Here is a 26,917-nt window from a genome sequence, read left to right on the forward strand (position 1 = left end):
TCAAAAATTCTTACAAGTACAACCCCAGGTGTTCCACTGGGTTTCCTGGCATTAGGCATACTGAACAAACATTTAAAAGCTAAAATTAAGTTACCACGCAGGCAGGTTCACTTCAAAATTTCACAACCTCTTATTTACTGTAAAGCACCTCACCTCACATATAAGGTGCTGCTCCTCTTCAACTATATATTTTTAAGGTAACAGGGTGTTTTCAATTGCTATTACATTTTTACTTTATGCAGTGATTCATCCTACCTGGAGCCTCTTGGTTAATCTTTCCATCCCCCTCTTTGATGACCCACATTGCATGCTGATGAACACACAGCTTTACATTCATTTAAAAGGGATATATTTAAAACATATGAATGCAGAATAACCAGTACTTAGGTATTAATATCAGCACAGCTTATTTCTGTTGCACAGAACAAGCCAAGGATGTTGGAGAGCTTTAACTATTTTAGTTTCTAAACAGATACAGTTAAGTTATATAAACATGATGTGAAAACAATCTTACACAGTGCTTCACAGGTAAAGTCTGCCCTTACTAATAGGGATGTAAGCGACTAGTCCCTCTACTAGTCACTTCCAGCCCCCTTGCTGCTTCTTTAAAGCCAGCTCCCCCCAACACTGTCTCCATGGGGGATAGGGGAGGCAGGGGGGTAGTGGGGCTAGACGCGAGCCAGGAACCAGCGGATTCCTGGCTCCTGTCCAGCCCCAGATGCTGTGACTGCTATCTCTTAATACATTTACAAGGCTGGCAAGCAGTGGCGGGGACCACAGCGTGAGCTGGGACAGCTGTATCCTGGATCGCTCCAAGAGGCCTTTTTACATTTAAGGCTGGTACACAGCAGGGGGACCCGGCACAAGCCAGGAATCAGGTGGCCTGGCGCATGCCGGGTCCCCTTGCTGTGCTGTAGCCTATTGGCTCTTAATACATATAAAAGGCAGAGCTGCAGTGGGGTTAGCTTCCAGGGTCAGGATCTAACCCCGCTGCAGCTCCCTGCTTATTGACTAATCGACTAGTTGATGGAAAATCCATCAATTAGTTGATTAAATGAAATGTAGCATCCCTATTAAGATAACTAAGCTGCAATTTGTTAGTGGCTCGCATGAAACAGCACTGCTCTACAGCAGAGGGAGCAGCCCTATCAAATGCATTTTATCGATGGCGCCAGCAGCCTCAGGCTCCAAATGTACTTTTCAGATCATCCAAATATCTATGCAGAGACATGGGCTCATTATTGATTAAAATTCACACACAATACAAGGGGTTCTGAATTTAAATTCTGGTTGAGCCCTATTTCAAGGCAGGCTTTCCCTTTACCTGGAGTGAATGATTTATTGTGAATCCCTTGCAGTTTCTAACAAGAATCTTGCAAGTCTTTACAGCTGATTTATTAAGTCAACAATGGAACAAGGTGATTTATTTTTTAGGGCCCTTGTATTGAACACCTGAAAATACTTTACCCTCATGCTTGCAGTACAGCAAAACCTGTGTTATCGGTCACGCCTGGGGATTAGGGCGTGCCGGTAACCTAAAAATTCTGGTTATCTGGGGAAGGGGGGTGGGAGCTGTACGGGGCCTATGGGGGAGGGGCCCCACGGGAACCATCCTGGGGCTGGGATGTGGCCTACTGGGGGGTGAGGAGCACAAGCTGGAGGGAGGGGATGGGATGTGGCCTGGTGGGGGGTAGAAGCCAGGGGACAGAAGGCGGTGATGCCGTGGGGGGCTGACCTGCTGGGGGGGAACCAGGAGCTGCACGGGGTAGCCGAGATGCTTGCTGCTTGCTTCTGGGTGCTGTTCTCCCCTCTCCCAGGTACATGCTGCAAGCTCATTTGAGGAGCAGCCTGGCACTTAAAGAGCTAGTTTCTTTCTTTCTTTCTTTCCTTTTTTTTTTTTTTTTGGCTTTTCCCTGTGTCAGAAATTTGCTGGTTTCTACAGTTTTCCAGATACTTAAGTTCTGGATAGTGCAGGTTTCACTGTACTGAATTCTTTCTTCACATACCTCACTATTATTACATACAAACATAAAACAATATTTTAATCTTAAAAAATAAACATCTTCAAATCATGGGCATCTTTTCATTCAACTGCCGTGAGTGATGTTATGTCTAAAATGAAACACTAAACTCATTGGGGATGTGGCACATATCGTTCTAATTATGCTGTACAGCAGAGTTTCTCAACCAGTGGTACAAGTACCCTGACGAGTACTTGACAGAAGTCTGGGGGGTACATCAACACAACTAAAATGTGGAGAAAAATGAATTTTTTTTTAAGTTTTACAGCATTTTATTATTTTTGTACTTTTTACACCCAAACATTTCATTGCCCGCCCAGCTACAATTAAGTTGTTTAAACAAATGTATTGCAATGGTAGAAAAAAAACGGTGTGCGTCTGAAAACTGTAGGTAGTGGGGGTACTTATTTTTTTAAAGGGGTACTTTATTAAAAAATAGGTTAAGAAACTGCTGTACAGCATTTAGTACAAAGATGGCTGAAAAACCAAGCACCTCTGTGTTTTCACTGGCATAATGATGGCCTATAACAAATAAAATGCTTTACCAGAGGACACTTGCAACTGATAGCTGAACAAGGAAAAAAAAACACCTATATGCTTCTTATAGCACCTATAGACTGGAAGGTGTTTTCCAGCAGACGTAGTCCCATCAACTTTCATGCATAATAATGTCAATGGCAGTGCTCACCAATATGAATGCAATTCGTTTTAGTGTTAAAATGCATTTTAGTGTTAAAAATGCAAAACAAGGGCAACTGATCTTTAAAGAACAAAATATATCTTCACATAAAATACACTGCATCAGCACAAAGTGTATTTCACAACTGGATAGCACAGAGAATTAGGTTCAGAAATAAGCAAAATGACCTTCATAGAATCATAGAATAATAGGCCTTATTTGACAGATGAAAACTGATTACCTGAGTGCCAGATTTTATTGTCTTATAACTCGTCCCCAGAGCCAGTTCATCCTCCAAAATACATGGTTAGCTTTACTGTATTGTACACAAAATGACATCTCTAAATTCAGATTTTTTTAAACCTGCTACTATCCCAGTCACTGTGCTTTAAAAAAAAAAACCAAAAGCCCATAACAAAGTCACTTATGTTTTTTTGGTATCTTACGTATACAGGCAGTCCCCGAGTTACGCGGATCCGACTTACGTCGGATCCGCAGTTACGAACGGGGCGTTCCTCTCCCTGGTCTCCAGCAGACCAGGGAGAGGAAGCAAAGCGGCGGAACACGTGGGCAGCGGACAGGGCTGTCCGCTGCCCACGCGCTCCGAGGCTTGGCTCTGCTTTGCCCCCCCCCCCCCCCCATCCCCCTGGTCTGCGGACCAGGAGGACGGGGGGGGGGGGGGCAAAGCAGAGCCAAGCCGCGGAGTGTGCGATCAGCTGACAGCCTGGACGCGTCTGGGCTGTGAGCTGTCCGGGCGCTCCGCGGCTTGGCTCTGCCTTGCCTCCCCCCCCCTCCCCCTGGTCTGCAGACCAGGGGGACGGGGAGACGGGGGGGGGCAAAGCAGAGCCAAGCCGCGGAGCGCGCGATCAGCTGACAGCTGTCAGCTGGCCGCGTCCTCCGCGGCTTGGCTCTGCTTTGCCCCCCCCCCCCATCCTCCTGGTCTGCAGACGGGGGGGGGGGGGGGAGGGGGCAAAGCAGAGCAAAGCCGCGGAGCACACGGGCAGCGGACAGCCCAGACGAGTCTGGGCTGTCCGCTGCCCGCGTGTTCCGCGGCTTTGCTCCCCGTCCCTCTGGTCTGCAGACCAGGGGGACGGGGAACAAAGCAGAGCAAAGCCACGGAGCCAGAGGGCAGCAGGACAACCACGGCGCGTCTGGGCTGTCCCGCTGCCCCCGTGCTCCATGGCTTTGTTCCGGACACCTGTGGTATGGCAGCTGGGGCGCTGCCAGTTGGTCCCGTAGCGCCGCTGTGGGCGCTACTGGACCAACCGGGCAGCACCCCAGCTGTTCTGCCCCAGGCGTCCTGATTCAGCCACTGCTGGTCAGATTCAGCAGCGGCTGAATCAGGACGCCTGGGACAGAGCAGCTTGGGTGCTGCTGGGTTGGTCCAGTAGCGCCGAGGAGCGGCGGTGCTACTGGACCAACCCAGCAGCACCCCAGCTGCTCTGCCCCAGGCGTCCCCAAGTCAGCCGCTGCTGAAACTGACCAGTGGCTGACTACAGGAAGCCCCTGCCCTGGGCTTCCTGGAATCAGCCGCTGATCAGTTTCAGCAGCAGCTGACTTGGGGATGCCTGGGGTTCTTAAGTTGAATCTGTATGTAAGTCAGAACTGGCGTCCAGATTCAGCCGCTGTTGAAACTGATCAGTTTCAGCAGCGGCTGAATCTGGATGCCAGTTCCGACTTACATACAGATTCAACTTAAGAACAAACCTACAGTCCCTATCTTGTACGTAACCCGCGGACTGCCTGTAGTAATGAACTTTCAACTCCAAGCTTAGTGCACAGAAGGTAAATATTCCTGTTCTGCATGCATGTAATTTCCAACAAACATGATGAAACAACAGCTCTGAATTAAAATTATTAACTATAAACCATTTCTGTTTACATCATGTATGTCAAGGACAACGCCTACATGGTTAAAGTAAAAGTTATTATAAAAACAAACTGTAAAAGACCAGTTAACGAGAATGTCAATATTTTGCGAAGTATACCACAAGAACTTGATACAGTCAACTGGTCCAAACAGGTGCTTTACAAATGGCCATTGGAGGTGCTGGTTTAACAGAGCAAAGTTTCAAAAACATGGCAGTGCTGCCAAAACCAATCAAGTCATATAAACAGACTATCTGAATCAATATGCAATTTTAACAAGCCAGGATAATCCTCACATATATTTTTAAAAGGCAGCATGATTCAGTGGCAACACAGTCTCGTTCAGTGGGTAAGACACAGGATGGTTAAATCAGCAGACCTGGATTCTATTTCTAGTTCTGCTATTGACTTGTCTAATTTTGGAAAAATTATTAGCATTTCTTTCCTGCCATCTCCCACTGCTTTTGTAAGTTGCTTTCAGCTCCACAGACACGACACATCACTAAATATTTTTTCCATTGTGACATGAACAGAAAAAAAACTGTCACTCACAAATTGCTCATGTACAGTATCAGAGATACTTAATATAAATTAAACCCATCTTCAAATCCTTCAGTGCAATAGTTAAAAACATTAAATTTAGAGCCCATTCTAGCTCAAATCATTATTTGAAGTTACACTGCTGCAACAAATACATCACTCAGCAGATTACATCACATTAAACTACTGAAAAAATGTCTGTAGTACAGTCCAACAAAAGAACAAATATTAATGAACCGAGCCTCCTAACATTCAGGAGTGAAGAACTGTTACACCTACTCAAGCTAGGGAAACTGAGACAGGTTGAATTTCTTGCAGAGTGCCAGGAATAGTAAATTGATTACCTGACTCCCAGTTCTGTTCCTTAATTTCAAAACCAGCATTCCCCTTCTAAGTGCATCATAGGGAATGCAGTGAAATATCTTTAAAAAAAAAAAAAGACGTAACCAAAGTGAAAGTGATGCTTGTTATGATGCTATACTGAATCAACATAACCTCACTCTCTAAATATTGACATCTCTTGTGGCTATTTTTATGGTGACAAAATGCTGCCAATTTACTTCTGTTATTGCCTATTATATTGCCTGCCATACTAAGACATTGTACACAGAACACCCATTCCCTGTCAATTCCCAAAATACGGCATTCAGATCATTAAATCTCTTAATCCTGAGATGTACAATGGCTTCAAAGTGCTCTTTTGCTAATCAGTTTACATATACATGGCTTGTCTACATAACCGTTTAGTTCACAGCAAGCTGAGCTATGAATCTACTGTATGTGGGGGATCCCACTGATGCATACTATCAGATATTGTTAGTACATTCCATCTACTCTTCTTTCCAAGCAGAGTAGCTAACAGTTCATTAACAAACTGGTAGTGCACACAAGCAAGCCAGTGCAGGGAAGATTCACATTTCTGCTTGCCATGAACTGTTAGCCAATCCCAGAGGATTTTGGGATCCAGAAAGAGAGGGAAGCATACAAGAAGTTAACCATGTTAGAGAAAACAAGGGGAGTAGGCCTTGAGAATAAAAAGGAAATGTGTGCCGTGACTGCCCATTGGAGATCTAGCTAGAAGACTAGCATCAGAGCAAGCTCTCACTAAAACTGATTCTTAAAGCAGAAAAGCATCACTAATTCTCTCATTTTTATTAGGCATAGCAATAGACTTTGCAGCTATATTTGCATATTGAATGGAATGGGACTTGTTTAAATAATTTATATATTTTAAAATGCTTGGAAAATCACGGCTTTAAACTACTGAAGCAATTAGTAATCCTTAGTGACTTTTACAATTCTGCAAAATTACATGGCCCTATTAATTGTTCTACGGTCTTACTTGAGAATTAGTCTAAATCTAAGTGACAAAATGAATTCTCCTCCAATACTGAAAAATGCGTAAAAAACAGTGAGTAGCCCTGCACTTCCTTACAGACTAAAAAAAAAAAAAAAAAAAAAAAATATGTAGATAGTATCATGAACTTTTGTGGGCACTGCCCACTTCTTCAGATGAACGGAGCAAGGGATCCAGAGTTGCAAATAAACAGCAACAAAAGAGGGGATGGGAAGGAAAGAGAAGGGGGAAAGATGTCGATTAGAGGAGATGGGGAAGGAAACGGAAAGGAAAAAATTGTTAGAGTGTCCGTGCTAAATGAGGCTAATGAAGTGGGCTATAAATGCCAGATACTTAACTTGTAATGTCATTAGGATGTTGAATGTAGTGGCCCATCCAAGTACAGTCTTTGTTCAGACCTTGGTTCAAGGTGTCAAACTTGTAAATTAAACCAAGTTATGCAGCTTCTCTCGAGTTGGTTTTTAAATTGCTTTGTGATAATATAGTCACTGCTTGCTTCATTCATCCGTGGAAGTGGGCTGTGCCCACGAAAGCTCACGATGCCATCTATTTTTTTGGTTACTCTCTAAGATGCTGCAGGACTGATCACTGTTTAAGCTTTTTCAGCCACAGACTAACAAGGCTACCCCTCTGAAATCCTCAAACACTGTCACTTCCCAGCCCAGCACTTAACACATTCATTGTGCAAATGGAAGAGGTGGCTCACCTTTATTTATGTTTGTGCGGAACTGAATCCTTATTGCTGGTATATATAATAGGTGGTCTCCCAAGAGGAAAATAAAACAATCGGTCAAGAAAAACATGTGCTATATAGCCAGAACTGCACCTCTTCAGCCTTTTCCTTCTGCCTCTAATGGTGTGTTATTTCAGAACACTATGCATTGAGATCTTACTGAGATTAATAAAATGGTTTTGAATGTGATAAAACAAAAACACTGGAAAAGAATGAACAGTCAATATGTTCTTGCCAACAATAACATATAATTAAAGTCAGAACAAACTGTAGTGTACTGCTTTGTGAAACATACACAAAAACAGTAACACGTTGGGGGAGCCACTACCCATACTCTTCCAAAACCAATTCAGAAGAAAAAGTTAAGACACCGTGTGAAAGCATTCCAGGTATGAAAGCCTGGCTCAGCACTCTTCCCAGAAACTATAATCAGGCAAAGCAGATGGAAGCTGAAGGCTGTGCCTAATTTGTGGGTGGGGGAGGGCAGAAAGACTTAAATAGCAGAGAGCCCACAAGAGGGCACAGGAAGGAAGAACACAGGGGAAAAGCAGGGAATAAGAAGGACCAATAAGATGCTCTCTCCTGCTTGGCAGAGATGCTATATATGCTGTGAATGTGGTGGGACTCAACTATAAATAAGACGTACAAGGTGTTAAACCAACAAAAGGGTCTCTGTGCGGTTTTTGGACCAAGACAGAAACAGGACCTGTTACACACTGAATATGCTAATTGCTTCCTTATTGACTAGACAACTTACTGACATAGTACATTCAGCGGTGCTTTCACACCTTTCAGTGGATTCGACCACAATGATTTGGTCTGATTCCATTGTCTTCCCTTGGAACATAACTACAGAGCACACATTCTGAGCTGTACCACATTTCCCACGTAGAGGTGGAATGGACATAAATACTACAGGTCAGATTCACAATTTCTTCTGATTTGAAAGCTGTTCATTGTAAATCCGTCACTTACTAGCTCATGACTAGACCATTCTCTTCTATAGGAGCTAGTGCCTGCATGCTCAGGTTGGAGGGACAGAAACAGAGGTTGCGGCAAAACCACATACAGTATCTACCTGATTCCCCTGGATCTGAGGGTCAGGTAGTCAGCCCTACAGACCCACAATCCACACAGAAGACTAGCCCTCTGCGTCAAGAATTGTATTGCTTCTGAACGTCTTTCTGCAGCTATGCAATAGAAAAGCCACATATGGCACTATGAGAGTCTGTGCTATTTAAACTGACATCTAATTGGAAATCTATAGGCTAAGCAGGAAAAAAAAAATCAATCTAGTTCACTCCCTTCAAAACTTTCACCCTCAGATCCATAAAGCAGTGACCCAAATGAACTCTAATGACCTGAAAATAGGGATCCGGGGAGGGGAACACTATTACTACAGCCTTCATTCCAGGTGAGATTCCCTTTTTGCCTCTTCCATTAGTTACACAAGCTATGTGATCATAATTAAATCATCTGACAGGATTACATTATCTGAAATCTAAATGTATCTTAAAAACACACTGCTGGCTCAAACCAAATGTTCTACCTAAAGAGATGACAATAGCAGGGATATTTCTATACAAACAAGAAAGCAGAAAACAGCTATGATCCTTTTATTTCACTGAAAACTGAAGTTCAGAGAAGTGGGGGAAGAAACTACTGATATGGGAAGTGATATGTTTTTAAGATGGATGGGTTTTTAAAATGTATACGTAAATAGTCCTTGCTAATTTGCCTTGAAAATGAACTGAGCTCGTTTTAAAGCCAGTTTTTAAAATATATTTATAAGACACCAATAAATACAGTCTTATCTAAGCATGAGGAATTCCTGCAGCTTACTCTGAAGAGATTCTTGGATACTAACATTTCCAAAGGAATGAATCTTCGGTAATTGATATCATATACAGCAGTGAAACATCACAAGTCTGTGTCCACTTTTTTTTTGGTCAATCAGCCGGCTAAGTTTATTCTTCCCATTCCTAAATGTATTACAAGGAACAATATCCCATCATTTTCGTAAACTATTTAACAAATTAGTCAAAAATCAGTTGCCTGTCTGACAAAGAGACCCACCAGATATCAAGACCAATGATTGCCCAAATAACTTGGTGCCTATTTATAAGTATGCCATGCACAGAATTCCAGGAAGTGCATACTGCCATTCTAAAGCCAAGTTTACATATTTATCATAGCAGAGCATTATTAAGTTATTACATTAATATTTTATATGACAACAAGCTTTAAGAATTTTACTTCTCCTTATCCTTCTCATTATCCTTTATGATCAAGATTTAGCACTTTGTAGCTCTTAGACTGTAAACTCCTTTGAGTAGGGACTGCTTTTCATGTGTTTGTACAACTCATCATGGCCCATGAGTAGTGCTCCTGATACTACAATAAATCACCTACAAAAAGGATGTTTTGACTGCTAGGACTTCAAGATTTTCATGCACCATGGCTTTCAGTGGTCTCTGATCTTTAATTAGACTTCTCAATTAACTTTTTTTTTTGACCTAGAAGTTTGCATCAAAACACACTGTGCATAAGCCATCATCCAGATCAGCCATTCACTGTACTATGATATTAGTGTTTTCGAGGTGGCATTAAGAGATGCGACCCACTGTAAATTCTCAAGAAATGCTACCAACTGTTGTTTCCAGAGGAGGATGAACTCCAAATACTTCCATTCTGAGTTAAGAGCCTTTCAATTTCACAGAAAGGCAATGCTTCCTGACTGAAAAAAGAATGAAGGGGGTGAGAGGGCAGGAAGGTTGGCGGAGTTTCACCTGCTAGCGTGGGGTGAGTACTTTTATGTTTGGTATGGTGAGTAATTTCAGAGAGAACCAATATGTCTTAAAACTTTGGATTGGAAATTAGATCTCACTTTCCCCCTCCCCTGATATCCTGGAGTTTCTTGTTTTATCCTTCCAGCTTGGTAGCTTGCAACTGTCAGCAGTTCTCAGTACATGATCCTTTTGCTACTGTAAATTCAAACTCCATACTTAGGTTCTTACTGATCATAAAACTGCCGGCATTTTATGTTTGAAGAGAACATTTCTGAAAAGAGATATTAGTATGTAATGCCTATTTAAAGTGGGAGAATCTTCCTTTGGATATTGTGATCCAGTTAGGCAATTGTCAATTTCCTCCTCAGTCATCACCTACAGTACCAGCTGGAATGCTAAAACCAGAACACGTTCAGCATGAGGGGCAACACAATTATGTAATGCTTCTTCTCTAATCAATATAGGAGTGCAACTCCCATATATGAAAATGGAATCAATATGAATATATTGAGAAAGATTTCAAACACCTTTTTTTCCCTTCAGAATGTTCCTTCCATGTATGCCAAAAAAGTTAGACTTACCTGGTCTAAACTTCCCAAATATGGAAATTAACCTCAAGTTAGTAGTTTTATACCATTTACAGCGTTTGTAAAATGAATTCTCTGTATTAACTCACAGCTTGCTATGGACAAAATCCATGTATTCCTATGGAGGTTGCTCTGAATCTGTAGTAAGATCCCTAAATTCTGTAGCAACATCACTGAAAGGTTTTAATCAGTTCTAAAAAATGGATAATACAATCACTGCAACAGCTTCTAAATGTTCCCAATGTCGCGAGGTGAAATAAGTGGTTGCAAAGTGACTGGTCACAGTTTGGGATTGTGGGATGAACACTTTAGCTGACAGGAAAAATGATCAGAAATGGAATAGTTAATGTTGACACACGGTGTTTCAGAGTAAATACCTCTTGCGATGGAAGAGACAGATCACACCACTCATCTATACATTTAGGCAGACATCACTGAACTGATAGGCTTCAAAAGTATGACTTTTTTTGTCCAATCTCCACACACGCACGCGCACACACACACCAACCAACCAAGTTCACTGTAGAGAGTACAGTTGTGTGGCAAATGGTGGGTAATAAGTAGGTGCCATGACTTTGAAGATAAGGAACCTTGGCTGTGGTTGATACGAGGCTCTTTAAAATGTAAGCTGCACAAGACCTCACTCCATGCCTATAAAATGGTTAATTTAAGTATTAATTTGGGAACAAAATATTTGTGTTGCTTTCTTAAAACCCACTGAAATAAAATCCCTGTAAATCTCAGTGGTGAAAAAAAAAAATCTTATGATTTATATCTCATCTCATTTAGTTATTTAAAATTGTCTCTAAAAACCCATAATAGCAACAGAATTAGGGTTCCCCTCCCCCAATAAAGGCCAATGTGAGGTAAAGAAGAACAATGTGAGGTAAAACTATAATGAAACTACATACTTTACATTCTTATTGTAGAATACTATTTTGTGTATCAGGTAATTGACTAATCAAATAGTTGATGCATTTTGTATCGACTATTCAATTACCTGATAGGGCGCCTCCACTTCAAAGGCAAAAGTTCTGAAGCCCGGGATCAGCTGGGGACTCCCGTGCTTACCCAGGGCTCTGTGCAGTGCTTTTCAGTACCTGCCTTCCCTCCCCCCTTACTGCCTCTATCTGAGAGAGGGAGCAAGGAAAGGAGAGCAGAAGTGACTAGGCAACTATCCTATCGACTAGTACTTCACATCCCTTCTCTATAATGTAAACAACTTATCTGTTTCAATGAATGTGAACACTGCTACACAGGTAGAGATACCAGTTTTCGTAAGGAAGCAATATGAATTATTAAGCTATGCACATTCCCCGTTACAAATCAATTAAGAATGCCCAACAAATAACTTGCCTGTTCATTACTAAAAGTTACACATGAATTGTTAACCACTGTACTAAGAGTAAAACATTTATTTTAGTCTGTGATGGATAGGAGGAATGCTGGCTAGCACTCGGTGACTAAACAGTTAAACTCAGGTAGCTACGGGTGTTGGCAGGAAGCCAGAAGAACCAATGGGATACAGTGCTGAAATTTAAATGGTTCTGCAAACAATTTTGCTTATATATGACATGAATACCAGAATCAAAATAATGAATTTTATAGCTCCAATAATAAATCTTATTAAAATTTAAATCCATGTAATCCTCTAACGCTGAATATTGAATAAAAAGGAGATCAGAATAATGTGGTGTCACTTGTGGTTTATAAATCTATTGCTTGTGTTATTGTTTATCCTACTGGCACCTTCATATTTGCTCCATGGTGTTACTAAGACTAAAGTCAGGCTCAGATTAATTGTTAGGATCATTTCCTTCGCACGCAAGAGACTTTCTAGATTTTGGACCTAGTCCCCCACACTGGCTTATATACTTGGACGGCTGGCTGGCATGATCACTTTTCTTTTCTAAACAAGATCCATAGAGGTTTGGACAGACACAAAGCTTGCCATCATTATGATTCACTATTCACAAAACCACAATGATTAAAGCAATATCAATGAAACAACTTAAACTTGTGGCCAAACATCTCTCTCATTTGTGACACATACCACTTAACCTTTCAGTCCAACAATGCGATACAATATCTCCATGCTATGTTCACTTGTTCATCCCACCTTTCTATTTTTCCAGTTCCTTCTACCTTGAGGGCAAGATCCTCGGGTGATATAAGCAACCATACCTCCAATGTAGTAGTGGCGCTATATTATGTATCAGTTTGAGGGTCAAACCCTCAGGCTCTCTCCTAGTGCCTTCTTCATCCCCGGTGCTTGCCCCTCTTCTCTGTTTCTTCTGAGGTGTTACTATAGAGCTGACATTGGCAACACACCCGTGAGTTAACAATTTTCTGCCTGCAAGATAGAGAAAGTAGCGACTGGCATTTATACAGCAATGAGGGAGCATTCCCAAGCAGGAGACTTAATTATAGTTTGGCAACATAGCAGACACAGGCAGGATGACAGTTGAGAAGCGAGGACTCTTCATCGGCATACAATGCTTTTGTTAGTTTTCCCAGTTCAAATTAGTATTTCCAACTAACCTTAGACAATGTTAGGGAAGCTATAAAGCAAGTAGTTAAATAATCGCACAACCGCATCAAATTTTAGAAGTTAAACAATTATTTGATAGCTCCCAGGGGCAGAGCTGGCAGCCAGTGAGTTCACGGCCCCACACCCAGGAAGCTGCACCCCTGCCACCCTGTGCTGCTACCTCTGCACTGGCATCCCACAGAGTAGTCGATCTGCAGCAAGACTGAGTTCACCGTAAACGGAGGTTGCTCCGCGGCAGCCTTCCCAGCTCCCCTCAAGCACTGATCCCTGCCTGGCCCCCCTTGCTCCCTCTCGGGGGGGGGGGGCACGAGAAGAGAGGGAAGGAAGGCAGGCAGCTGGCATGAACCAATGTGTGGGGAAGCTAGCTTGAAAGCCAGCTTCCCACATCTACAGGCTCTTGCTTGCCCCACCCCCCACCCCCCATCAGAGAGGCAGCAGTGCAGGGGTGGGAGGGGCAAGTAGCTTAGCAGATCAGATGCTTGTGGGGAGCCAGCTTAAAAGGGCATTGGTCTTCCACCTCTGCCTCCTTGCTGCTTCTGTACCCAGGCAGGATGGGGGGGGAGGGAGGAGGACGGCATGTAGTCGATAAGATCAACTTCACAAGCCTAGGCTTATCAGTTAGTCATGTAGTCAACTACACATTGACATCCCCAGTCAACGTTGGCATATGTAATTGCTTGGATGTTACCAATCTGGACCCTTTCCTTCACCAGTTTACCAGCACTCAGAACTCTACCATAGAGTCAGTCATTGTGTATAATCATACATGTCTGCTAGCAGTGAGATCTCAGAAATTGCTCTATTTGTCTGACTGCCTTAGGTCATAGTTATCAAATTACTGTGTCTTTGAGTAGGCCTGGTGTATCCTGCATGATGTTAAACATAGTTGTTTCTCTAAATATACATGTAGCAGGGAAAAGGCAGCTCTAGTTCATTGAAGGGTAATTACAGCTGCCAGCGAAAAAGAAACTTCACTGTATCAGGTTCATGGGAAATCCTTTGAGACCAGCTTAGGTATCAGAGTGGTTGCTCTCAGCCTATTATTGTCCTTCAAAATCTTTTAAAAGTAAAGCAACAACATTAGCTGGGTAATTGAAAGAACAAAATAGTACACTCACCTCCAATGAATTTAAAGCTAGCAGCCTGTGCCATTTCAGAGTGTCAACAAAAGGATGTGCAATGGCAACATTTGATTTTACAAGTGTCTTGTTTTGAGCAGCTTGCTTTTTTGAAAGTACTGCTTGCAGTCTAGACGCTCTTTTTCGAAAGAGGCTTTTTGGAAAGATACTTTCGAAAAAGCCTCTTTTGAAAGAGGCTTGCAGTCTAGACATAGCCTGAGTGTGTAATGTCTGTCATAAAATATCACCTTTGGATAGGAACAGAATCAGGGAAAATACCAGCCAACCAAGCAACTGTAAGTATAAATACAGATGGCTGGAATACTTTCCTTTGCATCTGTGTTCTTCTCAATGCTCCAAACCTCCAGAGTTCCCATAGTTACACCCCATAATCCATGGCCTGATGGCATGTAGCAGCATAGTTCCCTTCAGAGCTCAACACTATCACTAAGACACGGGTCTTCCCAACAACATATACCGTGCCCTCCACCGTGAGCTGAGTATGTTGTGTTTGCAACATACAGCCCTTTGTAGTTCTAAGGAATGGACTATCAGATACAACCTCTGCACCTCTTCTCTCTCACCAACAGAAGCTGATCCAATGAAATATATTACCTCAACTACCTTGTGTCTCTTATATCCTGGGACCAAGATGGCTACAGCACTGCTGCATACCGTACAAAAGATGGACATCTTCTATCCATTTTAACTTGCATCACCAGAAAAGGAAGAGATATTTCAGGATGAAAATGTAATTTTTCCCAGAACAGAGAAATTAGGATGGCTAAACTGGCAAGCTCATAGCAATTCAAGTTATTTGCATTGTACTTGATCAAAAGATAAATTAGCAAAATATTATAATTAAAAAGCTCTATATACGGTGGCTAAGACACAAACACTCACCATGTCCTATAATGTCTCATTTTCCTTTAACATTTTAAATTGAGTAGCAACCAGTCCTCTATTCTCATAACAGATGTAAATGCATCTGGCTGGTTAGAAAGTTCTAAACCTTCTCAATTATCCAGTTCACCTACCAATCTGTCCTGCAGGAACCTTGTTATGTTTTGGAAGAACTAGGAGACCCCTTTGTTCCCCTTATATATGCCCACAACAGCCAGAGTCCTAGATCTTGTCTATACTTGAGAAAATTGCTGCATTCTATCTATACTAGTAGATTATATATTTTGGGAAGCAATTACAACAGCATGACTAATACACCTGACTTTGTCCTCTGTGCAGAACTGTGTAGAATTGTAAGGAGGGGCCATACCCTTTTGTGTTCAGCGTTATTGGCAATCAATGTATATATTATATACAGAACACATAAACCACCTTTTAAAAATTTACTTGTAAGCATTATGCTTCTCATTGCAGTATCTGAGTTTTAATAACCAGGTGACCTGATTTTTTAAAAAACATAGAAAGCAAATGAACAATCTGCATGGTTTTTAAAATGTATGTATGTCCTTTCAAGGGACTTCAACAAAACACTCATTCCAATGGAAGGGTTTTTTACCAAGAGAAGCCAGTGTTAGAAAGCTAGGGAATTACTCATGTGTGTCATAAAAAGGTTGAGTATTTTCATTTTAATTTACTTCCCTTTTGAATGACAGTTGTATGTGTTCTGTTGCATATTGTAAAATAATAAAATTAAACAGTTTTATTAAAGTTTCTTTGGAGTTTTATCATTCATTTTACGCAAACGGGTTTTCTTTTTAGCAGAAGTTGGCACGCTCTTCCACTTGGGGGAATAAAGCAGTTATGCTAATAGATCGTTTCCCATCTCCAATTTCTATGGCAATCAGATATTTGAAAAAGTTGTTTGAAAAACACACAATCTCATTTTTGGCATGCACTAGAGGAGCAGTAAGCACTGAGATGTGAACTACAATTCAGTAATGTTAATACTGGAGTTTACTAGCACAGATCAGTTTCACGCAGTAAGTTATTAGAGGAAGAACATTAATATATAGAACTTTCAATTTAGATCAACAATTTTGTTATGTAGCGGAGTTCACCCATGTTTTATCTGTGGTGTCCCAAAGATCACATTTAGAAGACAGTTAAGGATTGTAGCAGTTCAAGGACGTAAGGCCTTCGCAGTCAGTGAAGCATCCTTAGTAATCAGAGATTTAACCATTAACTCTTTAAAATTTAGTTTTACATGAGTGAGTGCACTTCATTCAAACTTTCAAGTGAGAGTTCAGAAGGTGAGGATATACAGATTCCATGAAGATACAGTACACTGCAAAGCCACATGTTTAGGGCCCTACCAAACTCATGGCCATGAAAAACACAGCACAGACTATGCAATTTGGTCTCCTGTGAAATCTGGTCTTATTTTATACAATATGGATTTCACAGTGGAAACCTGTCTCTCTCAAATGGGGGCCCAAAAGGGAGCTGCTTCAAAGTTATTTTAGGAGGGGTCATGGTATTGCTGCCTTTACTTCTGTACTGCCTTTACAGCTGGGTGACCAGGGTGATGGCTGTTGGCCACGCTCCCAGCTCTAATGGTAGTACCACTGCCAGCAAAAGAGCATAAGTAAGGGTAGCAGTATCACAGCCCCCTCTAATAAAAACTTTGTGACTCCCCCCAACTCCTTTTTGGGTTGGGACCCCTACAATGACAATACTGAAATTTCACATTTAAATAGCTGAAATAATTAATTATTTTCAAAATCCTATGAGCATGAAATTGAGCCAAGACCATGAATTTGGTACATGCTCTTAAAAGCTCATCTGAAAACCTGGTTTATATCTAGAGAAAAAAGCCAGAACTCAAAGCAAATTCCTTGCATGGAATAAAGCTATGCCATCCTTAGCACATTTGCTACAGCTTGGAGTAAGCAAAGGATAATTAGGAGGAAAAATTAAAATGAAAGTCTGAACGTGCACATTAACAAGGTGATCAAAGTAAAGGTGAATTTTTATTCAGCTAATTTTAAGAATATATTTGCTATGTTTGCTTTTTTCTTGCTATCAAATTAAGGAGAAATGTTGATGTCTTGTCTCCATTTCACTGTGGAATGTGTAGATGTGCTACCAGTAGGATTGGTGAAATTCCATGCAACAGAGTGCTCTTCTAGTAGGTACATTTGAATCATTTCTGGCTCTCCTAATAGCACTCCAATACCTTGTCTTGAAATAACTTTTCTCACTTCTTGAAATAGAGCAGTGCAGCCTGTTACTGCAACTGATCTTGTTCAAGGAGTGCCTGGATTGCTAAAGGTGCTGGGAAATTTTTAGAAGGTGAAGGGTGTTAAAAAAATGGTCTTCCCTCTGGCTACACAAACCAACTTGGATTACATATTGACTGTATGGTGATGGGGGGGGGGGGGGGGAGAGGAAAGGAGGGGGGAGATGTCACTATATTTTGGAATTCTTAAAACATTGTAGGACTCATTCCTGGACTTTAACTAAAACTAAATGAATCCTTCCCTGATAAAATGTTGTAATTTGGTGTTTGTCAGTCACCTTAGTTTTTCATTAAACCATTAAGATTTGATGTAATTACATCTTGTAAAGCAAAGTTAAGCAAATAAGTTGATACAATATCTTGAAATGGAAATAAAATACATAGAAGAAAATGAAAGCTATTATGGTATTATCTAAAAATCTGGAAAACAATGTGTACAAACCAATGTTACATACTGATAGTTAACTAAATTAAAAACTTCAAGTCCAACTGCCCCTCCCCTGCTGCATCACAAAAAACTTAAGACAACATATTGAAGATTTTGTCAGAAGAATATAGGGTATTTAATATCTTCTTTTATCACTGTCCATAGTCTGGCCATCACTCTGGGATAGTAAGTCTTTTGTGAATATACAATAATCAAATGGAAAAAGGGGGCACGTAGCAGAATAAGTGTGTGTCTATGCATTATGCTTGTTGGAGGTGGTCCCAGTAAGCTCCTAATAGTTAAGGTTGCTTGTAAACTTGCCTAGCTTTAACTGTTCAGGCTGAAAATTTTGCACGCCAGATGGTCTGCCTAAGGGTCAAGTTTTAGAAAATTTCAGCTAAAATAGTTCATCCCTTTTCAAGAATACAATTAGGGAACAATGTCTTGTTTTCCATGTAATAAAAAAATAGAATAGTTTCTTTAAAATTAACACCTGCATATTTTGGAGCAGGAGGTAATTTGGCAAGGTAGCTTACTACTGCTATTATTTACTAAATTATTTGCAGTGGTAGAGGTCTGTACACTTAACGAAAGATAAAACATCCACAGTGTTTAAAGCAAGGCATATAAATCCATATGACCTTAATTAATATTGTACTGATTTACTTAAGTATATTTGAAATGCTCTCTCTCTCACACAGTTGGCACACCAAGATTTATAACAATAGTCTAATTTTATAACTTCAGAGAATCCAAGACATCTTAATGCTTATTAGTTCCATTGGCTAAAGTTATCTAAATTAAGGATGCAGAGCACACAAAATAGTAATAGTATAAAATCAATACTGCATTAAAGTAAAATGCCAGGCAAGTCCAAGAAGTGACAAATACACAGGTTATTTCAGACATATTTTAGAAGGGTTACAGGTAAGGACATCCAAATGCCCTTAAAATAAATGGTTTGTTCTAAGCACATACTTCACATGTCATTAACATTTTATATTCTCTCCACAAGGGGAAACTTCACATGCTTTCACTGATTTTTGTTCATACTCAAAACAAAGAAACCAAGTTAAGTAACTCTCCTTGTACAAAATTTACAAAGCTGTCTTCCTGTTCTTTCTCTAATCCCTCCATAAGAAATCTGCCATGTAACATAAAAAAGAAAAAAAACTTCTTACAACGCTTAGATACCTGGCATGCTTAGATCACTGCCTATCATGAGAATGAGAATAATCTCATTCTTATCCTGTGCTTATCCTGTCTGTTATATCCATCTGTTGTCATGTCTTCAATTTAAAGAGTCAGCTCCTTGGAGCAGGGCTTGTCTTTTTATTATGTACTACACAAGGGGGATGGCAGAGTTTGCTGGTCTATGATTAGAGTCATTAGGGCCAACAGAAGGGAAAAAAACAGGCATAGTCTGTAACATTGTTTGTTGAATTAATGAAGATGAAATGTAGGTTCTGTTTCTCCATTCAGTACAAGAAAGTCATTTTTTAAAACATCTTATTTTTACTGAGCTGCTTCTACAAAAATACAGTACAGTTGCTTTATGAACATAAAAGTGACTTTCAGTTCAAAGTAGTCAGTGAGAGTGGAATGCCATAGTTACTAACACATTGTTTAGATTGATTGCTTTGACAATTAAATGCCAAGACAATCAGTATACAACATTAAAATAACCCAGTTTTACAACAAACACCATCAAGGTGCTTTAAACTACAGTTAGAATCAAGGGGACAAGTTACATATTTCCATAACGTTTACATAGTATCAGTTTTCCTCTGTACTAACATGAAAGGTCATTTTATAAAGTTAGTACAAAATAAGATTGAATGTCAATGATGTCAAGTGTTGCACTGTAACTTCTGATCGTCTCTGTTGTTTCACACCCAAAAGTAGTTAACTGGATTGTGTCTTAGAGTAACAACCCACATTGTGACAGTTCAGCACACAGTAAAAACCTATCAACATACTTAAAGTCGGAATGATGCAAGTTTTATTGACTCTGTAACCATTTTTTTAAAGTAAGAGACAGACTGTTCATTTCTGAAAATACACAGCACAGGTAGCAGGTTACAAATTTAAAGGTCCATGTACCTTAAGAGATTTCACTTCAACACCATAGATGGTACTAAGGATGTAAAATCCTATTTCATTAGTTAACTGGTTAAATCTATTGTTTAACCAATAACCATTTAAAAAGTGGGACAGGTGGGGACAATTAACTCTTTAGGCAATTAACTTAACTGGGGGGGGGTCTTTGGGTGATCTCCCCACCCCCAGCCCAATCCTCAGTGCCTGAGAGCCACATGGAGGGAGCAGCCTGTAGTGTAAGTGATCTGAGGCTGCAGCAGGCAATGAGCTCAGCCTGCCTTGGGGGTGTTGCAGGGCTTACGAAAGCCCCTCCTAGCCACAGCCTGACTTTGGCACCCCTGCCCCTCCAGCAACCCAAATCCCTCCCAGAAGTCACCATCCAAAATCTCTGTGCCCCCCTGCCCCAGGTCACAACTCCCTCCCAGACCCTGTATTCCCTCCTACATCCCTCCCCAAGCCAAAATCCTCTCCTGCATCCACACTCCCTCCCTGACTCTACACCCCAATGCCCTGACCCAGGTCACAACCCCCTCCTTCACTTAAACTCCCTCTCAAACCTCACACTGTCTCCTGCACCGCAGTCCCATACACTGTGTGCCCTTCTGCACCCAACTCTATCCTGGGTCCCACACTTCCGCTCCTCCCCCACACACACAGAAAAAGTGGCCCTTGGCCACTTTTCAAAATCTTGGAGTGGTTCCCCCACCAAAAATTATTGACCACCCATGTCTCCAGGAGTAATGATAGAACAGGCTACTACATCCTTAAGACAGCCATGAAATGTGCTTTGGGGCACATAGAAAATACCCCAGGTTCTAAACCATGAAGATAAAGGCAAGTGACTAAAACCATGTGAATGCCATAGCTGGGTAAAAATGCATTACACATGAGATGAACACACAAATAACATCACACAAGCCACTCAGGAAACTTCCCGGAACTGTAATAAATTTCTCACTTATATAGCACTAATTCCTCATTAAATTAACTTAATAAAGCTGCATATGCTTAGCTGGAAGAACCAGGCAAATCAAAGGCATAGATACTTGCTATCTGACAGTAACTGTACAAGCAATCATTACTTCACCTTATTCTAAAACAGAGTTATCATTCACGCCCCTTGAGCAAACATGCTGATGGTCTCAAATCCTAATTACAGCAAAGCGCTGGCTTTGTTACTTTAAAAGGGAGCCAACATTTCTTTTATAAACAATTATTCTAGGAAGTTAACAAATGGGATAAACTATGCCAGCAATTGTATGACCAGATATGACATTTTAAAAAAATCCCTTATTTTGGGACTACCAACTTGATGCATTTAAAAATATAACAAAAATATAACTATAAGACCTTAAATTTGGTTGGTTTGGCTTATGAAGCGTAAGCTACTCCCACCCTCCTTCACCTCAGAAAGATGGCAGGGAGAAGAAAGAACTTTAGCTCCCTATACTTTTCAGATGACAAATTAAGAGAGAAAGATTCACATATTTATAAACATTCACAGTTCTTTTAAAACAATAACTAGATAGTCTGATTTTTTACTTTAGACGTAATGGGCCTTTAACTTTTGTGCATTTTAAAATATATTTAAAATGTAGAAAGCTATTTGGTGATTACATTTATCATAGATCTGTAACCCAGCAAGTCCCTTCTTTAGCTTGCATGAATGAAAACCAGATGATAGTTTTATTAAACCCATCTGTTACTTAATGATAGGATTATTGCAGTTCCATTCTCACAGACCAATTTCCGATTTTTTTTTTTATATTCCTGGTAACTAAATTGCACTAAAACATTCTGTCATTTGTGGGGCTTTAGAAGAATTACGTCAGCTGCCAAATGAATGCCACTTTTCTAAGGTTTATACTAGGGATGTAAGTGACTAGTTGATTATCTGGGAGGCATATGCTTATCCAATAGCTGAATCGACTAATCGCTCCCCACTTGCTGCCTCTATCAGAGAGACACAACAAGGGTGGGAGCAGGAGCTGCTGTTAGGGGGGAGCCAGCTTAAAACCCAGTTCCTCCCTGCAATATCTCCATGGGAGGCAGGGGGGTAATGGGGAACTGGCAGTGCTTCCACCTTTGAAATGTAGTAAGAGCCCCGCGGGAACAGGGGCCTTGAGCAGATCTCCTCCCCCCCCCCCACCCCCGGTACTTCTGCCTTTGAAATGCTGGCAGGGTTCTTGCTACATTTCAACGGTAGAGCTGTCCTCATCAACTAATCAAATAGTCGATGCAAATTTGTCCCCAGGCCCTCTAGGGTCTCTCTTCCTCTTGAAAACACCACTAATACAATATGGTGGTTATTTCAGTTTTCACTAACTGGTTTCACACCTGAATAGCAACTGTGCTGGAAAATGTTTTCCATGCTATTTTCATGCTATTTTCATAGAGAAGGATTTTAATAGCCAGTCACAAACACCTTATCAGTTTTTGGTCTCTTCACATACCATGATACTTTACTCTACCTCGCTCTAGATTTCACAATCAGACTGCAATACTTGCATGAGATATGAGTTTGCAGAAAGATATTTTTAGCATTGAATATTTGAAACACTTACCCTTCTCATTTGTAAACAGCAAACCTGGCCATAGGATTATTTAACTCTTTTGGCAACGAGTTAAAAGGACAGCAAGGGATAGAATACAATGTATTCCAAATAGACAACTCATGTTGAAATGTTAAATGGACACTCCATGCATCTGACAAAGTGGTTTTGACACACGAAAGCTTATGCCCAAATAAATGTTAGTCTTTAAGGTGCCACAGAGGTTTTCTTTTTCTTTTTTTAATGGGGGAAAAAAAAAAGCTAGCTCCTGAATGAGTGTGTGTAAAAAGAGTCTGAAGGAAGGAGTGGGGGGGAGGGGGGAGAAGGGAAATTAGGACTGTGAGTTGGGGTGGGTGAAAAGAGTGACAGGCCAGGCAAGAAGACTGTTATAAAGAACCGGGGAAGGGGGAGGGGGGGAGAGAGGGTAGGAGAGAGACTGAATAAGGATTCTGAGGAGCACTGATTGAGAGACACACACAGAGAGACAGATTAGACAAGAAGGCAAGACGGCAAGGGATGGAGAGTGCAATTGACACTGCCTAATTCATTGCACAGAGAGACTTGCTCTGAATGTTGATTCACAAGGAGTAGTGAGGGAAGCTAGAAGACCTCTGCCTCGTATCTGCTGCAGAACTTGGAAACTGCAATAAATAAGGTAAGAAAATGGAAGAATATATAATAAGTTGTATAGCTATGACTGCAAGTCTTTCAGGGAGGTCACAGATTTCATGACTTTGCAGGACATCCATGTCTTCCACAGCTGCAGTGGCTGGTTTGGCTGACCCTAGGGCCATCTGAGCAGCTAAGGTACTAGTTGATGGTGTAGCAGCCCTGAGGCAAAATTTTTGAGCATCATCCATCATGTGTTCCATATGGCTTTGTGGAAAAAAAGTATGTGATCATGTAATCAAAGAGACTGTTGTTAGCTTACAGAGGCCCAAGGCTTGGTCAGAGGCCAGGCTGACAGAGTGCATGGTACTGGGACACCAAGAATGGGCCAGCATGGGTACATGGATGCACTTCTTCTGTCTGGGTCATGACATGGACAGACGGGAAGTGGAAGAGTGACAGGAATGGTCCTCTGGTGATCACCGTCAATGCTGGGATTTATGGTATGAGCGATGGTGGCCAGCTGTCTCGTGACTGGCTCAGGACCACTGCCGATCAGACAAAGCGTGGTGCCGCTAGATGGAGCTGGGCCACCAACCCTTGCACTCTTCACAGGCATGCTGCAGACAGATATGAGCTGGGGAATGGTGCTGGCATGGTGAACCACATTAGGAACGGTCTCTTGAATGGCACTCGGATGTTGGGGAATAAGGTTCACTGATCCATCTCCTCCCCTCTGAAGATTGTTTGGAGTAACAAATGTACCCCTTTAGGACTCTGCATGCTTCTTAATCTTTTCAGGGAGCACTACATGGGACTAACAGAGATCTTTTCCATAGAAGGAGAGATTTTTTCCATAGAATACCACTGGAATGAGTTCTCACTCAGCTAGAATCTATTATATGAAAAGTCTACATTACCATAATCCCTCAGCATTGTTTCCATCCATTAAGAGCAGTTAATTATCAGACCCTGCAGAACTGACTCCCAGGACATAATGCACACTTGTGCATGCCTTGATCAAGAGTAATACTCTACCATAAGTCAGAAATGTCTAACATCCAGACAGAGGGCCTTCATGGATTAAGCTAGAAACAAATGACATCATGTTAAAGATATAATGACTAGGGAACAGTACCGCAAAATAGTGGCAGCTGAGTAAAAAAAAAAGGCTACTGTGTAGGACCCTGCATGTTACAACCCATGAAACACACAGCTTATATTTAACATACAAATCAGTTCTCTAAGATGACAGCTCGCTATTTAAATGTATTCAGAAACTTTCAGTACCATGCCAAATGTTGATACATTATTGAAACACGAGTAACACACAAAAACTCCAGACAATGCCAGGAAAAGGACAAGGCAAGATTTATTCCATGACCATGAATGAAACTGCTTCCTATTGAGATCTCTTTTGTCATAAAGTTATGAGACACACAAATGCTCCAAATAAGCTAGTCTGTTTCCTGGCCTTAGTCACATAATATAGGTCAGTGTTACAAAAGGTTACATATAGACACCTCACACAAATCAGTATTCACCTATTGGAGAATCAGATTCCCCAAACAGAATCTGAATCTTGTTGTGTTTCTAATGTTGCACAGACCTGAAGGAAACTGAGGGAAAAACAATGAGCAGCCAATAGGAGGAGGAGAGGAAGGAGGGAGTCACAATCAGTAGCCTAAAAGCAGCAGTTTCATCAGCTCTTCTGGACAAGAGATGGTGAACTGACTAGAACGAGCTGCTTAGAAGAGAGGTCAAAAAAATCTACCTAACCTGTAAGATTATCAATCTTCCCTATCAAGAGTTTTCCAACAGGTCAAGAATTAAAGACGATCCATGTTGGAGATTAAATCCTTGAAAAACCTGAAAGAATATTCTGCAAGCGATAGATGGACAGCAGGATGGTGTGCTGCTGTCTGAGAGCTACGACTTGAGACATCACCCTAGGGAACAGGGTGAGTAGCTTCTTATTTACTATCTGAATTGTGCAGGAAGGAAAAAAAAACATCCTGTGTGGTCACGGAGGACTTTCATTGTAGTGATATATGGAGGAAGCTTCTCTCTGCCAGTACTGAAATATCCCTTGGAATTTCTAAAAAAAAGTTGTTTCAGCTTATATTGAGAATTCCACATTATATCTTTTCCTAAAATATCAAGAAGAACTGATCACTGAACTAATAATTAATAGTAGCTTAGTTACCAGTGATCATGACTTGCACATTTATATGGTGCAAGCAGAATAAAGTCCAGACCAATTATATCACAGAGCCCAATTATACACACACACACACACACACACACACACACACACACACACACACACACAGAGAGAGAGAGAGAGAGAGAGCGCTCAATTATATCTACACACACAATACTTTAATTGGACCAATTGCACAAAACTGAAAATTATGAGCGATATCAAATGAAAGGAAGAACTCAATCAGAAAAACGTGAATAATTGGGAATCTTAAGAACACCTTACTAGCTGCCTCAAAAGTGTAAAATCAAGAAAGGTGGTATACTGGTTAAAAATTGAACCAGGTTTAGAGGGGGAAGTGAAGGAAGCTATACATTTATTTTATATATATAGATATAAACAAACAAATGGAATAAAGGAGACACAGAGAAAATGACATTGTACATTAGAAAGTCAAATACATGGCTATGCATAGTGATAGAAATGTAGCCGTGTTAGTCTGGGGTAGCTGAAGCAAAATGCAGGACAATGTAGCACTTTAAAGACTAACAAGATGGTTTATTAGATGATGACATTTTGTGGGCCAGACCCACTTCCTCAGATCAAATAGTGGAAGAAAATGTTGTGACTATTTTCTTCCACTATTTGATCTGAGGAAGTGGGTCTGGCCCACGAAAGCTCATCATCTAATAAACCATCTTGTTAGTCTTTAAAGTGCTACATTGTCCTGCATTTTGCTATGGCTATGCATGACACTTCCCAGGTAAGTAAAATGTGAGGTTCCTGCCAAAAGTAGCTTACAAAATAAGCTCTGAGCCTATGCACATGAATATTTTTAATATGAATACCCCATTACTTTAAATGCTGCTACTGGCGACAGATCGATTAAGCACATACTATAAGTGTTTGCAAGTTTGGGGCATAAGATCCACATTCCTATTAACTGCTCTGTGCAACAGTGCTCCACCTTCATGAAGGATCATGGCAGTAGTTTGCAGGATGGAAGCCATAAATCAGACCACTTTAATTTACTATATACCATGGTGTGGTTGTGAAAAGTAACACAGTAAACTATTGCACAGAATATTGCTCTGGAAGAGCTTATGTATTTTTCCACCTATGTTTTGCCACATGTTCTTATCTTTTGTTGTGATGCATCTCATTTACTTTGTCACTTATCTTTCTCTCTATATAAAAAAAGGTTTTCCTGCTGGACGACAGACTGTTCCTACTGGGTGGCAGAATGTCATCATTCATAGGTGGTTGTTGCCACTGGGGCTGACAGAGGCAGGCCCCCAACCCCATCCCTTAAGCTGAAACCCCACCCCCCACAGGGAGGAGAGGAAGCAGTGCACAGAGCATGTTCGCCTCCCCCGCCATGAGGAAGGAAAGAGACAAGAGGGAAATCACAGCTCTAACTTCCCTAGCCCCCAGAGCACCATGGAGAGAGGAGGGCCAGCCTCCCTGGCCCTCGGAGCACCACAGAGGACTGGTGTTGGAGGCAGCAACACTCTGCCCCCCAGAAGGACTACAGTACACATTCTGGGGGCAGAGCCATGCCTAGCAGTTTGGGAAGGCAA

At 41.2% G+C, this 26,917-nt stretch overlaps 1 protein-coding gene across 12 annotated transcripts in view; it reads right to left on the reverse strand.

The window, feature by feature from the left end:
• NEDD4L (NEDD4 like E3 ubiquitin protein ligase) overlaps positions 1–26,917 on the reverse strand; it is a 299,735-nt gene that overhangs the window by 96,415 nt on the left and 176,403 nt on the right. The window lies entirely within an intron of this gene.

The sequence above is a fragment of the Pelodiscus sinensis genome, chromosome 6 (genome assembly GCF_052426305.1).
Source record: "Pelodiscus sinensis isolate ZL-2025 chromosome 6, ASM5242630v1, whole genome shotgun sequence".
NCBI lineage: Eukaryota > Metazoa > Chordata > Testudines > Trionychidae > Pelodiscus > Pelodiscus sinensis.